This window comes from Carassius gibelio, chromosome B8, assembly GCF_023724105.1.
Source record: "Carassius gibelio isolate Cgi1373 ecotype wild population from Czech Republic chromosome B8, carGib1.2-hapl.c, whole genome shotgun sequence".
Lineage (NCBI taxonomy): Eukaryota > Metazoa > Chordata > Actinopteri > Cypriniformes > Cyprinidae > Carassius > Carassius gibelio.
The window spans coordinates 3,229,185-3,245,765 of record NC_068403.1 but is presented as its reverse complement, the minus strand read 5'-3'; positions in this window follow the sequence as shown (position 1 = coordinate 3,245,765).

Here is a 16,581-nt window from a genome sequence, read left to right as displayed (position 1 = left end):
GATAGATAGATAGATAGATAGATAGATAGATAGATAGATAGATAGATAGATAGATAGATAGATAGACAGACAGACAGACAGACAGACAGATAGATAGATAGATAGAACGACAAACAGACAGACAGACAGATAGATAGATAGATAGATAGATAGATAGATAGATAGATAGATAGATAGAACGACAGACACATACAGACAGATAGATAGATAGATAGATAGATAGATAGATAGATAGATACATGGTTTTATTTACCTTTCCCCTATACTTGATGTTTTGTGTTTTCATCATCTTTTTTCTTCCATGCGTCTCTCTCTCCCTCTCTCTGTGTCTCTCTCTCTCTCTCCCTCCCTCTCTCCATCTCTCTCTCTCTCTCTCTCTTCATCTGTCTTCCATTTCTCCAGGCTCTCCTCTGTTATATGGTGCGGTGCAGTTAATACTTGAATTTATTGCTCCCATTAGATGAATGAATTATCTCCTTCTCGTAGCACAGGAAACCCGTCGGACTGAAGCAGTTCTCTGGGCCGCAGGTAAGAGCAGCGTCTGACTCTCCACAGCTGTCTGTCACCACACTGTCAGGCATCCAACACTCCTAACCGTGTGTCGTCCCTTCACTTTCTGTGTAGTTCACAAGCATGCGTTCTGCTGCATCTCTCCCTCTGTCAGCATGAACAGTAATGACACTCCTAAAAATAACACACACCATCATTCATTTGTTGTGTTATAGTTATTATTATAATTATTAAAGCTAATTCAATGAACATGAGCTAATTCATGACTGATGAACACAGGGAGCGATTGGTTTCTTCTTCAATCACTTGTTTGCAGTGACGGCCCTTCGGGGTCCAGAGGGGCCCCTGTCGTTCTAAGTGTGATTTATTCCAGCTAAATGTGAACTCATGTTTCTTCAAACTCTCTCTGGACCTCCCCCTTTAAAACTCACCAGACTTCACATCTCACATGACAGATGTGTGTGTCCCTCTATCTGTTGTGAACCTTGCACTTTTGTCACATGTACCTTAAGAGACTTTAAATCTATCACTTGTTCTTTATTCTTTTATATGTTTGCTGCTCTTAAAATAATAATAATAATAATAATGATGATTTAGAATGATGTTGCATACCCAAACTAGTCCAACACTTTTGTAAGTGTTCAACCACTATTCCATCATTTCAATCCATCATACCAATATGAATGAGGGAATAAAATCTTTTCATTCTTTCATTCGTTTTTGCTTATTTAAAGCCTTTTTAAAGCACTTCTGCATTATTTAATCTATACAGTAAGTTTAGCATATAAACTGCACGTGATAAACTGATTTGAAACACACACACACATTGAGTACTAGCGCCCTCTATTGATCGACAACATCATTAAATCCGTTTTCAATCGTCACTGCACTCCTACGTTGCTCTCACTATTATTTAACATAATGTTATTATTAATTATATTATAGTCATTTATTAAATTAGTTCGTTGTTCATTTGTTCAAAAACAGATGCATGATGTATTTTTTTCTAAATGTTATTATTACACAAACAAGTAGGCTGGCATGGTATAAGTACATGTTATTGAACATGGCAATCATTTTTTATTTTTGTTCTATTTTGTTACTCTAAGAACATTTTTGACATAACTTTGAGAAAACCATTATTTTAAGTGTTTTCGTTTTTCTTAGCTGTTTTTTCTCTTTTGATCCAAAATAAATAGGACTACATTTATTTAAAGATTACATGGAATTAGTCATTATGGCATTATCAGTGCAATATAAAGCACATTGTACTGCTCTGTATTGATGATGATGATGATGATGATGACTCTGATGTTATTGTGAGTCCTCTAGCTCTGGGTCAGTGTTTGTAGAAACACATTGAAAAGAATATGTGCGTTTGTGTAGGATAAACCAAACAGGGCAAACGATAACCCCAACTGTGCCACAGAGCATCAAAGGTGTGTGTGTGTGTGTGTGTGTGTGTGTGTGTGTGTGTGTGTGTGTGTGTGTGTGTGTGTGTGTGTGTGTGTGTGTGGACCTGCTGTCAGACCAGTGAATTATTTATCAGCGTGTTCCGCCTCCAATCTGTTTGGGCGACAGGAATGGATACGTGTGTTAAAACAAACAGAAGTTCAGATTTGTTCATGTCTGTTGTCCACACAGACACAGTTAAAGGGCTGTGATAGCGTGACGGGGGACGAGATCTTCACAGACCTGGTTAATAAAGCAGGCCTGAGCATCTTACAGCACACTCACTGCTGTCTACTAGTGTTTTCTGGGTCTTACAGACATCTTCTGTGCAGCTCATTTAGATTTTTAAATGTCCTCTTACAGACCCGGCTAAAACGTTCTAAGAACATATTGCTAATATTCTTTCTTTTATTTCTGAACATTCTAAATTTTCTTTTAAAAAAATCATTTTGCAAACATTATGCAAATGTTACTTTTCTCAGAATGTTCTGTAAGTAGCAGCGTTTAAAAAATATTAGGTGAACAACTTAAATGTATTTTTGAATGTTGAATAAATTAAATTTTCGGAAATGTTATTTCTCAATGTTTCCTGAACATCCTAAATGTTTTTTTTTTTAAAAATTAGGTAGCACTTTATTTTACAGTCCTGTTCCCCATGTACATACTATGTACTTATTATAGTAATTACAATAACTATGTAATAATTAGGTACTAACCCTGAACCTACCCCTAAACCTAACCCTACCCCATGTAGTTACCTTTTGTTACCAGAACTTTCTTAGATAAATACACTGTAAGTACACTATAAGTACATGTAAGTACACGTACTGTAAAATAAAGTGCAACCAAAAATTATTATTATTATTATGGGGATGTTACTTTTGAATGTTCATTGAAAATTCTGTTAGAAACACTGTTTAAAAACATTAGACAAATTTCCAACTAAAATGTTTTAGAAAACGATCCATGAATGATATATAAATATCATTTATGGCACTAATGTTTTGAGAAAGATAACTTTCAATTCAATTCAATTCAAGTTTATTTGTATAGCGCTTTTTACAATACAAATCGTTACAAAGCAACTTTACAGAAAATTATGTTTCTACAATATTTAGTAGTAGCTAGTAGTTTGTGCACGTTTGACAGGATTTTAGAAAAAAATAATAATAATAATAATACAAGACGTAGTCAGCTAGACGATGAACTATCAATATTATTAATTAATAGTTATAATATGATGCAACTTAGGACAAATGTTACTGAAATAACTTTGAAAGAACTTTGCTACAACGTTCTGAGAACTAAAAATTACAATGATGTAATCATGTTCTCTGTTCCAAACAAATGAGTTATAAAAGCAGCTTTTAACTGAACAACATCTTAAGTTATTGTATAACCTCAGAGAACTTGGAATATAGTTATTTATGTCTAATGTTTATTATGAATGATATAATGATTTTGCCGACTTATTGTATATAAATAAGCAAAAGAACATTCTCTTAAATACGTAATTTTGTGTTTACAGAAGAAAAAGTAACACGGGTTTGGACACATGAAAATGAGGTGTGCTCCTTGAAATGCACTTGATTGCATGATGCTTGTGGTTATGCTGCTCATATTTATTCGAATTTCAACTTGATGTTGTGTTCTCCTACAGTTCAAGTGAGTATTTGAGTGTTGTTCAGGGTTTGCCTGTGATAGACGCACATGGCCACAGGTGTGTGGGAAGGACTCCTATTCATGATTGATGTGTTGCAGGTGGGCTGACAGCGGCCCACCGTATGTCCTGTCATATGGCAGAGGTTTGGCGCTGGCTCGGCTGTAAAGATAAGAGCTGTCACTTTGAAATGGTTGAGGATTTCAGCCTGATGTCTTGATAGCACACCTGTCGGGTGCTTTGTGAGGTCTGAGCAGAAGAGTTTGACTTTCTGGATCATCTTACCTGCTCACAGTTTGTTTGTGATACCCAAGTTTTTGTAAATGTTATCTTTAATGCATATGATCAAACTGAATGATGCAGTGTGTAAGTAAGTTATTAATTGCCACTAGTGGCAGCAAACAGAACTGAAAATATAATGATTGTTTCCAAACCGGTTCTTGACATCCATCTCTGTTTACGATTGGTCAATCAAATGGTTAGTCCCACCCCAAACCCTTTCCATTGGTTGATTCAAAAGGCTGTTCCAACAATATACGGTATGCATCAGTTAACACATAATGTATTTACAATCAGTTCTATAATAATTCTATAATAAATTCTCTCTATCTATATAAACACGGTTTCTAAAAAAATGTTAAGCAGCAACAACCATTTTCAACATTTATAATACTGAGTATTAGTAATTGAGCACAATAATTGATAACTGTGCAGGAAATCATCATATTTTCAAGATTTCTGAAGATCATGTGACACTGAAGACTGGAGGAATGATGCTGGAAATACAGCTTTGATCATTTCGAAGTGTATTATTTCACAATATTATTTAATTATTCCAAACTTTTAATCAATAATGGGCACTATCATATTCTCACTAAATACAGTCTCAGTATTATCAACCTTTAAACATCCAAGAAATAAGAATAATCAAAAAAATGTTTGCAGTGTAATCTACTGGAAAATGCACGCAGTGATTGTCAGGTTAACATGCTCTTAATTTAAAAACATTTGCTCATGCTGTGATTAAACATGCAGTTTTCCCCTCGTCCTGTCAGTGTGGAGTGATCTTCACAGCCTGTCATGTCCCGTGTGCCCAGATTTGATGGTTACCGGCTGGTTATTGGGTGTTTGACTGTAAGATCCGTCATTGGCTGACGTTTGACCTCCTGCTAACTTACTGCGGAGGAAGTCCAGCCCTGTGGAAATCCTTCAGCTCTGTGTCTTTGAAACTTTAGCACTCCACTTCTCTCTGTTGTGTCTTTGAGTGGCAAATCCCTCCCAAAAAACTTTGCCTGTCATCAAGTGTCTCTCTCTCTCTCTCTCTCTCTCTCTCTCTCTCTCTCTCTCTCTCTTCTCTCTTTCACACACACACATGTTTTTTTCTCTTTTCCTCTCTGTCTGCGTGGAGCTCCAGAGGAGCCTGCAGCTGGTCGGGGTTGAGCCCGTGTAGCGCTGCTCTCGGCTGGGCTGTGACTCTGCGGGGGGCTGGGGAGGGGCTCTGGATCTCACTGAAAGAGAAAAAGAAAGAGATCAAGGATAAAATGAAAAAGAAATCTGTGATCCCCCAGCACCTCCCCCTTCCACCATGGCCATTGGGTTTTTTTTCTCTTCTACTTCTCTTACTTGCAGCCGCTTCTCCTTTGGTCTTCTTAATACTTGAAGCAGACGCTCGCGGTTAGATTCAGTGTCAGGTGCACTCAGACCATCCTGAAAGTGATTTAACAAGTGTATTGATTTCTGATTCCTCACTGCTAAAATCTGCTGAGATCCTGAATTCATTCACAGAAAAATGTGTTCCAAGAAAGTTTTGCTAACATAAAGTAATGTCCATTTTTTAAATGTATCTTTATATGTGAATGTTAGAGGAAACGTTAATGGAATGTTCAGTTCTTGCAAACATTAAGAGAATGTTACTTTTGAATTTTTAAACAACTAAAATGTAAAAAACTCAACATTCCACAAATGATTTATAAATAATGTTGTTAAACACCAAAGTACTTTCAACAAACATTTTATTATAATTACTGGAAGAATGATTGATTTTGTCAGAACTTTCTTAGAATGTTTCCAGGTCGCTGGGTTTTACACAATGTTACTTTTGAATGTTTTTTGAAACAACTAGTAGCAATGTTTAAAAAATATGTTTCAGGAAAACATTCCAGGAGCGATGTATAATAATGATTTGTGCTAACATTTTGATAATGTTATTAAAACCCAAAAAACTTAGTCCAAACATTCTGTTAAATGTTAAAGAGAAACAGTAACCCTTCACTTGTAGCCTTTATATTTTATGCATTAAATGTATTCATAATGCAAATTGTAAAGCATTATATCTATAGCTGTATCCAAAGTTTAAAAGCATTATAACATTTGAAGGTTTGTTTGTCATATGTTTTAATATACAGTATGATACTTTCTAAAGGTGTAACAATTAATAGATATGTATTATAATGTAGATATTATATAACTATGGTTAGAATTGTGGATTAGATCATACAATGCATTATAAGGAGCATTACAAAGCAAAATGAATGCATTAAAATGACATTTAGAATGCATTATATAGAAAGACTTTAAGAAAATAGATAATCTTGTCGTTAACGTTATTAGAACATTATTAAAGACCAACAAACTTGTCTGAATGTTCAGAGAACATTCCCTGTCAGTTGTCTTAACATAGAAATTAATGTGCATTCGATTAGTATTCTTCGAGATTTTGTAATGAGATTACAGTGGAAATGTGTCTTTGATTTGCAAACAAACACAATGTTAAAACAACTGTCCATCTTCGTGTGAGTGTTACAGTCTGAAATCAGACACAGCTGAACTGTGACTGCAGTTTTCCATTTTCACAGACTCATTGTTTTACATTTTCCATTCCAGACATATGAGGCATATAGCAGACATTGTTATACTGAGTGACTTACAAAAGTGCTTTATTGTTGCATGTGAGACCACAGTGATCAACAGATGGCAAACATCTCATCTTGATTGCATTTGAGTGCATATGCTCAGACGGAGGGAGAAGTGAGCTGACGAGAGAACAGACCTGAATCTGCGTGTTTCTAACTCAAATGCTCAAAGAGTAGAACACACTGTAACACCAGAGTAACAATGCCAAGGTCATGGGTTCGCTTCCCTTGAAAATGCATGAACTAAAACATTTATATACCTTAAATGCATAAATGTACTTTTTCTATTTTAGTACAGAAGCGGGAATAACGATGCTGAAGATTCAGATACACAAACATACGAAATGTGCAGAGCAGTGTGTCCCGTGGCCTGGAGAACAACTTTTTAAAGTATATACACAGCATAAACAGCTCTTTTTAAAGTGTAATCATTTTAATTTCAAACTGTTGACCAGTTATGTAATTGTTTGCAAATTGTCAGTTTCACATACAATGATCATGATGACTTGTTTGTCTAATGCAAAAATTCTTTCGCGTTAGAAATTAGCATTGCTTTCTTCAAAATATTTCCTGCATTCCCAGCAAGATCCAAACCCACGTCAGTCTCCACAGGCAGAGCATTTGGCAGTGGAATCTGGCAGCCATTTAACATTGTTATCAGTGCTTACGCTATTTACCTAATGCGTTTGCGTGTAATTGGATTACATGATCCCGCTTGTCAGCCCAGGTGTGTTGTGCATTTATTAAATGACTGACGTTTTTATGTAGCTAAGCTGAAAGCGCCCAGGCTTTTTGACTCTGAGTGAAATCAGGTGCTCGGCTCCATGTGTGAGCGGCCGTAAATGTGCTCTCAGTAATAACCTTCCCTCTCCTCTGTTTTTGCCTGCGCTCTCTCCATCCTGTCTCTTTTTTTCTTCCCGTTCCATTTGCAAGGTGTGATATTGCTTTAATTCGGCCGAAACATGTGGAGAGATCTGGAATATCTCCGGGGATTAGTGAAAGAGGAAAAACTCAACTTCTCTCTCTCTCTCTCTCTCTCTGTTTCTGTCCGGTCTCTCCGCCGTTGCCAGACTCGAGCAGCTTGCGTTGTAGAGCAGCGGGGTCTGCTGGGAATGAATGTAGTTAGTGCGACCTTTGACCCCGAGAGCTGTTGACATGGAAGGCGGCCAAGAAGGACTCTTACAGGACCCTTTTGTTAATCTCATTCATGGCTCGCCTTTGCAAAAAAACCAGTTGTGTGTGTGTGTGTGTGTGATGGGGGGTTGGCAGCTCTACTTGCTGGAATGTGCTCTCTCTCTCTCTCTCTCTCTCTCTTACTCTCTCTCTTTCTCTCTCGCTCACATTTTTTTTCCCAGGCTTATTTGGAAGAAACAGTGGGCCCATGACCAGCCCGGCTGCTTTAGCCCGGACCCTGCCCTTTCAGCTCAATCGACACTGACAGATCCCTGGCCTGGGATTGCCAGCTGGCACACAGGAAGAGAACGACAGAGTGATGGAGAAAGAGCGAAACTCGGTCAAAGTTGTCGTAATCTAAGTGCTCGAAGTATCTCGCTTTGAACTCTGTCCAGGTGAAGCAACATGTGCAAGATATTTAAGAGATTAAATTTTGCATAAAGATATTTTTGGGACCAGTTCACATTATTTTATGTTTAATAACAACAGGAATAGGAAAGGCTGGCCACTGTTCCAGGTGTGTGTTCACTACAGTGTGTGTGCACTTGTGTGGGTTACCATACTTGGCCACAGATTTTAAATTAAATTAAATAAAAAATTTAATTTATGCATTTAGCAGACGCTTTTATCCAAACATTCATGCTATCAATTTTTACTTATCATTTACATTTTGTGAAAATATGTTTAAAATAGTTTTATTTAATACATTAAAATAATATGTTTATATATAAAATGTTTTCAGTAATAAAAATATGATATGCATTCAAATGCATAATTTAAATGAATAATAAAAAATCATAAATAATTGCTAAATATATGTAATTTGAAAATGTTGTAAACCAAGTTGTGCATGTTTCAAAGGAAGACATTACATTTAGCATTTTTCAAATTAAATTATTTATTATATAACTTCTCATTACTCTCGCGCACCTACAACCTTTAAAATTAAGGTTGCAAAAGAATTTTTGTTAGTTTTTCTAGTGAAGAATCCATTGTGGGTTTGGGTTCCCCGAAGAAGCTTTCAGAAAGTACACTCTTTATTGGCTTTATTGACTTAACATCAACAGAACTATTTTATTGCAAACAAAAAAAATCTTTGTAGTAGAAAATGGTTCTTAATTTTTTAAAATGTTCTTCACACCAAAAAAAAAAAAAAAGTTATTTGTGGAACTAAAGATGGTTCTTCTATGGCATCACTGTGAAACCTATTCTGGGATCTTTATTTTTAAGTGTGTAGTTCTTAAAATAACTTTGTTTCTTAGTATGTGAAGAACATTTTAATCATCAAAAGAACCTTTTCGCCACTATAAGAACATTTTGCATGATATAAATGGTCCTTGGATGTTGAAGCCATTTTAAGAGGGCTGATGTTTTACTTTTGTTTTGTTTGTTTGTTTTGTAATTCTCATCAGATTCAGATTTCAGATTATTTATAAAAGAATGTTTAAAAACTAATTTTTAAATAGTACAAGTAGAAGTCTCCTATACTCTCCAAGGCTGCATTTCTTTGATAAAAACAATAATAAAATACAGTAAAAATGTTTAAATGTTATTAATGTTTAAAATGACTGTATTCTATTGTAATATATTATAAAACGTAATTTATTCCTGTGATCAAAGCTGTATTTTCAGCATCATTTCTCCAGTCGTCAGTGTCACATGATCTTCAGAAATCATTCTAATATACTGATTTGCTGCTCAAGAAACATTTCTGAAATCAGAATGTTTGTGGGAACCTAGATACATTTTATTTTTCAACATTCTTTGATGAATATTAAGCTTAAAAGAATAGCAAATCTATCATAGCGTCGTCTGTCTTTACTGTCACTTTTGCATAGTGTATTGCATCTTTAACAGTATTCATTTCTCTCTCTCTTTTTTTTTTTGATATTGCAGTAATGAGTATGAATCTGGTTTGATCTTCATACAGTCCTGAACTCGTCAGTGTCGTGGCCTTGAGCGAGATACTTGACCTCTGGATCCTCCCGTAATAAGTTCATGGCTCTTCTATGGTGAACTGATTCTCTTCAATACATTGAAATTGATCAGATCTTCAATGGGCTCTATGCATGTGCTCTTAATTTCATTCTTGTGCTCTGTTGAAGGCTGATGATTACAGCTCTCAGGTTCAGTCATGCACAAGTAACGCAAATAGCAAATGCAAACACACCATAGAGTGAATTGCACGCTCCATTTGCTCTCGCTGCGTCTTTATTCTTCACCTATAGAGTTCTCCTCCTCTCACAGAATGATACCACCGTGGTTTCACTCGGGTCCAGCTGAGTGAATTAACATGGTCCCAGGCTGCAGATTATATAGCACGTCAACCACTGAAAGAGATGTGCACCGTTCAGGAAAAAATCAATCAAGATTAGCTTCTCCACCTCTCAATGGAGCACTGTGAACCTCCTCAGGGGGTTAAGAGCTGAGAGAGAGAGAGATAGATACGGGACGCAATCAGTCATTATGTGTTTGATTAAATATTTACACCTACCGTTTCTCTGCCTTCGCTTGTACTTATATATTATGTCTGTCTCTCTCTACTTCTTTTTCAATTTCAGATCTTTTTATCAAACATATAATATTAAAGAAACATAAGCATGAATAACAAAAAGTTTATATATATATATTTAACCTATGTAAATGTTATTTGCTAGAAATGCTAAATATCATAATTAAATTATTTTTAAATAATTTCAATTCAAATTTGAAATAAATTTGAAATATATATTATTTTTGTTTTTTAATTATATATGTATGTATATATCTAAAATTAATTACATTTATTAAAAATATATAATTATGAATATAATATACATATTTATTAGATATACAAAAGGTTTTATTCATAAAATAAGTATATGCATGGTCAAAATGCATGTAAAAAATAATTACTAAATACATATATTTTATTCATAATAATAATAATAATAATAATAGATTATTAATAATTTAAATAATAACTCAAATGTAAAAAAAAAGAAAATTGTCAGACATGCAACCAAACATAGTACAATATGCATTAAATAGTTTTTTTTTTTTGACACAAGTCACAAGAGAAATTATATAAATAAACACTAATCAGAATTTACAACACAATTTAGAGAATTTGTTTTGTGTAAATATGTAATACGTATGATATAAAGGTATATATTCCACAATATTCTGCATTGTTTGCCAATGTATAAGTCTTTCAGGCCTCTTCTAACTCTAATAAAAATTCCGACATCTAAATCATCAATGATTTGTGATGATTCTCCATTATTTCTGTCTCCAGAGTCTCGCGCTCACAGGGCAGGTCTAAATCTTTCAGCCGTCTCAGTCTTTAAATGAAAAGACACTACAAAGAGAATGAGTAACGCTGGAAATAAGAAGAATACACTCACCTGCAAATCAAAGGAATGAAGGAATACAGTTTGGAGAGCGAGCTGCGTCGGCTCGGCCAGCTGAGTCTGATGCATGCTGGGATAGGGGAAGTGCCTGCCGAGGCTCCTCAATGGCGGGCGGGTGGATTTGGGACGCTCCTCTTGTGTTGGTGTTGGCGGGGAGGCCTTCACAGTCTGCTCAGCACAGCTGGTTCCCTCACAAACCTCCCCGACTCCGTCTTCAGTCTGAGCCTCTCTGCTCTCTTCAGAACGCAGAAACATGTTTATTTCTGACGGCCTCTGATGCCGGCTCGGCTTTTCTAGGCCAGACGCGAGTATCCCACCATCAGCGTAGACGACGGATGCCCTGCTCAATTATCTTTCCTTCAAATACAGATTAGTTTCTTGTTTGTATTCAAAAGTCCTCTATGTCTGAGTATTAGTACAGCGTTCTCTATTTGAAATGCATTAGTCTACAGTAGTCTGTTTCTGTAAAGTTGGGCAGTTCTACCTTAGTGAGGACAGTCTGGCACTTCTGACGCTCAGTCTGTAAGTATGTTTTCATATTTAAAGGATTTGCCAATGATGAATCAAACGTTGAGTTTTGAGCAGAGTAGAGAAGAGCTTGTTTGTCGATTCTCTGCTCACAAATGCAGACATGGTTTTATGTTTACGCGGCGTGATACGCAACACAATGCATTAAAAAGACAGTATAAATCATTATAATCAGCATTTATGTTCCCACTGGATGCAACAAATGCCTTGTTCATAATGGGTTTCAATGTTTTTGTCTTGTCAGACACACAACATCACAGTATGGTGAGGAGTGTGACATTTCCATCACACGCTTGAGGTATTCAGCCAATCACAACGCACTGGATAGCTGGCCAATCAGAGCACACCTCGCTTTTCAGACCGATGAGCTTTGTAAAAAATGTTTTTACCTTAAACCTATTTTTAGCAACGTGATATGACCCCTTTAAACAGCCCATAAATAATGTAACTAATGATTTATTATTATTAATAATAAAAAATAATTGTTAACAATAATATATTAATGTTGCTAATAAAATAGTTAATAATAATGTATTCATTATTTTGCATTATTGTATTGTTGTTTTTGTTCATATTTTAAATAATAATCCATGAAAAATGATGTATACGTCATTATCATTATTATTATTAATAAAATAATAATGAAACATACTAGTTTTTTTTTATTTAACTTTTTTATTGTATTATTATTATTATTATTATTAATATATTTTATTGTATTACTATTATTATTAATAATATATTTTATTGTATTATTATTATTATTATTATTAATATATTTTATTGTATTATTATTATTATTAATAATAATATATTTTATTGTATTATTATTATTATTATTATTATTAATATATTTTATGACTGTAAAAACAGCAGTAATTAATCATTGTTTTTTACTTCATTAAAATAATTTTATTTTAGTGAAACTAAAACCAAAATAATAGTTATTTGTCTGTTTAATATTTTTAATTATTCATTGTTATTAATAATTCATTACTATTATTGCCACTACTGCTACTAATACTACAATATGACTATTTATTGAACATTGCTGTCTTTAATCATATTGTTTTTGTTGCTGTTTTATGAAAGTAACAAGCCTTGAGAGGCAGAGTGTGAAAACGGTGATTTTACTACAGGTAAACATGACGCATTATTGCTTTATTAAAGCAGAAATGTGTTGTTTTTTTAATAGTCAGTTTAAGTAATCTGTTGACAGTAATGCATGGATCTGAACAGGAAGATCTGACTCGCCCAGTCGAGTGATTGAGAAACATGTTTGGAAACCATCATTATTAGTGCGGTTGCATGCAGTGCTGTTATAGTGCACAGCTGACACACTCCTGCTTTAAATAAGCATCTGCTTGTGTTTAAATGCTGTTTTCTTATATCTAGACGGCACAAGCGCTGTTGTGAGCGATCTGCACTCAGCATTTCCTCCTGCGCAGCTGCAGTCTGTCGGTCTGCTTCTGGTTAGCACAGGCTCTCTGTGATTTACCTGCTGTCTGTCTCTCTTTAATGTCTTCCATCTGTTTGACAACACACTCCAAAACAGATCCGACTCCAAACAAGATGCGAGTGTCACGGGAGGCCAGGAAGTCACCGTTCAGATATCGGGAACGCTTGAGTCATCATGAACATGTTAGACGACAACGAAGACTGCGGATGACACATGAAGTATTTCAACTAAATCAAACTAAGTTGTGTTGTTATTGAAGCAGGACTGTGAGGTTCCCGTGTAGATGTTGCAATGGTTTTCACAGTGCATTTAAATTCTGCACGGTATATATTTCCAAATGAATCAGTTTCGGTTAATATCATGTGTTTATGTTAACAGAAAGTTTGTGCTGAAAATTCACTTTTTAATGAAAGATCACAGCCCTGCATCTTGGAAGAAAAATCTACTGATTTGCACAAAAAAAATTAAAAATAGGGCATAATATTTGATATTTTAGTGATGCTGAGTTCAAAAAGATATATACGTTTTAAAACAAGGCTTATTCACCTTACAAACAGCAAAATTGCTGCAATGCTATAAAATGCATCATATTTTTTTAAGAAAATTTTTTATCTTTGAGCTAACATGCACTGATGATTCACGCAATATAAGTTTTCATATTGTCTCTTCATATATTCACAGACTTCAGCTCATTCATTTGCATCTATGTAGTTAGGGCTAATTGATTTCAACTGGTCAGATGAGTGATTCGTATTGATTTCACTGTGATGATGAAGATGTCGCTGACTTTTAATTGATTCTGTTTTGTTATTGGTTATTATTTGGTCAAACACCTGCTGGGCTCACCAGAAAAACACATGACCTTTAACCTTTGGGAAACAACAATACATGCATGCTGGCCGCCGATCAGCTGTTTGCAAGGTGACCTTTAACCTTGCTATTGTACTAATCTGACATATATACTGGTAGAGTATACATCAAGTCACTGAGTGAATCTGATTCTCTACAACTTTCAATCAGTGGATATTTTGGTCTTGAATATTTGTTTTCAGGATCTTAGATGTGTTTTGCAAAACCTTGCGCTTTGCAAAGCTCCTCCTGATCATTTTCAAAGAGACTTGATCTATTGGATAACACCACAGCTGATCATTTGGTATAAATAAGAGATAAATGTTTAAAAACTATAATTATTTGTAAATAATCAACTTAATGAAATCTCTGTTGTTCTATAAATGTATCTATTATTTGATTATAAATAGTTCACATTCCTACAAAACGTCTCTTATGTTGTCTCTAATAGTTTTTTTTTTTTGAAGAAGAAATTGTATTAATTATTTAATTAAATCTATTTACATTAAAACTATATTATCATTATTCCCTTATCTTAAAGGAAATTGTATATCATATTTCCAATCACTTTACATTTTATATATTTTTATATTTTATTTTTATTTATGAAAGGTAGTATTTTCTGTCGTGGATTACAATACAAACCATAGTGAATGACTAATTAAGAGTCATTTCATGGTTTTATATTGCAAAAAAAATTATAATAAAATTGTTTTTTACAAAAAAAAAAAAAAATATATATATATATATATATATATATATATATATATATATATATATATTTTTATATATAAAACCAATATCTTAATTAGTCTCTGATTCTAATTTGGTGTTTGGTCATTCCCTTGAGAATAAATGTTATTCTATATATTTGTTATATAAAATAAATGATATATATATATATATATATATATATATATATATATATATATATATATATAATTTTTCCCATTTTATATGAATGAAATGGATAACTGATGCATGGATTTCATTATGATTCTTGAAGGGCTAAACTGTAAATAATTGCAAAATTGTATAATAACCTTCCCCACTATAACCCATTGCTCCGTGGCTCTAGTGAATGCTGGACGTCAGTATATCTGGGTCTGGCCGGCTGTACGGTCTCCTCTGGCTTTAACTCACCTCTCATGTGTGATGTGTTTCTGTCAGACAGGACAAGTCTTTATGAAGAGCTCCTACTGGGGCAAAAGCATCCAACTCCACAGGCCCTTCACACTAAATAAACTTATATGTTTGCACAAGACGGCGCGCCACAGAGGAGCCAGTGGGGCATGTTACCGCGCTCTCTCACCGGTCCCCAGGGCTTTACAGGCCATGTGGACGCAAAGGTGACAGAGACAGACTTGTAAGAGGATCCCGGTTGTAACTTTCTGAAACATCGTCCAAATCAAACGGACTCTGCTCTCCTCTCTGCTTTCCTCTTTACGACCGCCTGTGATCGCGCTTCAGCCTCCTGCTGGAAATCACAGCTAAACCTTTGAACCCGGAGCGCTGTGTCCGAGAGCGTGTGTCGGATCCGGCACTTCCCTCCTTTACTTAACCTCTGACCCCTCCGAACCCTACAAGTCCTGCGGTTCTGAGGCCAAACGCCAGGAACAGGAAGTATAGGGTTACACATTAAATATGCGCATGTCATAAGTCATAAATCGGCTCGCGGCGGTGCTACTGAAATGGCATGTGGCACACAGTGTCGACTAATAAAGTTTTAAAGCATCAGAATGATGGGGGATGGGGAACAGACAGCCAGTTGTGAATCTTTGTAATATAACTATTAGTCTCTTTCAGACGGGATGCCGTCGTGCGTCCAAAAAGCAATGGGAGGCGTTATGACAAATGATATTTCCTTTGATTCCTTCTCGAGCTTCTTATTAAACCACGGTAAGTTATTGTCTCGCCGACAAAAATCTCCAGGCCTCTCCTGAGACAGATTTTAAAGTGTTTGAACAAATATTTACCAGATGTTTCTTCATGAACAAGCCATCTTGATTGAAACATTAATCAGTGTCCCTCACGTTTCCATGTTCTCTCTCTCTTCTCCAGACAACATCAGCTGATACAGGTCTCCACACAGACAGAGCGTAAATAAAGACAGCGGGAATTGAAAAGGGTTACGTGCAGAAGAAGGTCAACTTTCTAAGTCATTTTCACTTGTTACATCTCAGCTTTCTTTTTAAAGCCAATCCAGGTTTATTGACTCAGAATGACAACATTATTGCAAAAATGCAGCAGATGCTGGAGAATACCACACAACTGTTGCATAATGTCATATTTTTGCACTGTTCAAGAAAAAGAAAATAGCTTTATTAAGCAATGATGCAGTAAATTGGTTAAAAGTGACAGTACATTTATTTTTAATGTTTAAAAAGATTTCTGTTTCAGATGAATACTGTTCTTTTCATCAAAAAAAAAAATATATATATATATATATATATATATATACAGCACAACTGTTTTCGGCCAATCAGCATCTTAGACGGATTTCTGAAGGATCATGTGACACTGAAGACTGGAGTAATGATGTTAAAAGTAAAATTCAGCTTTGATCACAAAAATAAATTAGATTTTTATAACATATTCAAATAGAAATCAGATATTTTAAATTATAATAATATTTCCAAATTTAGC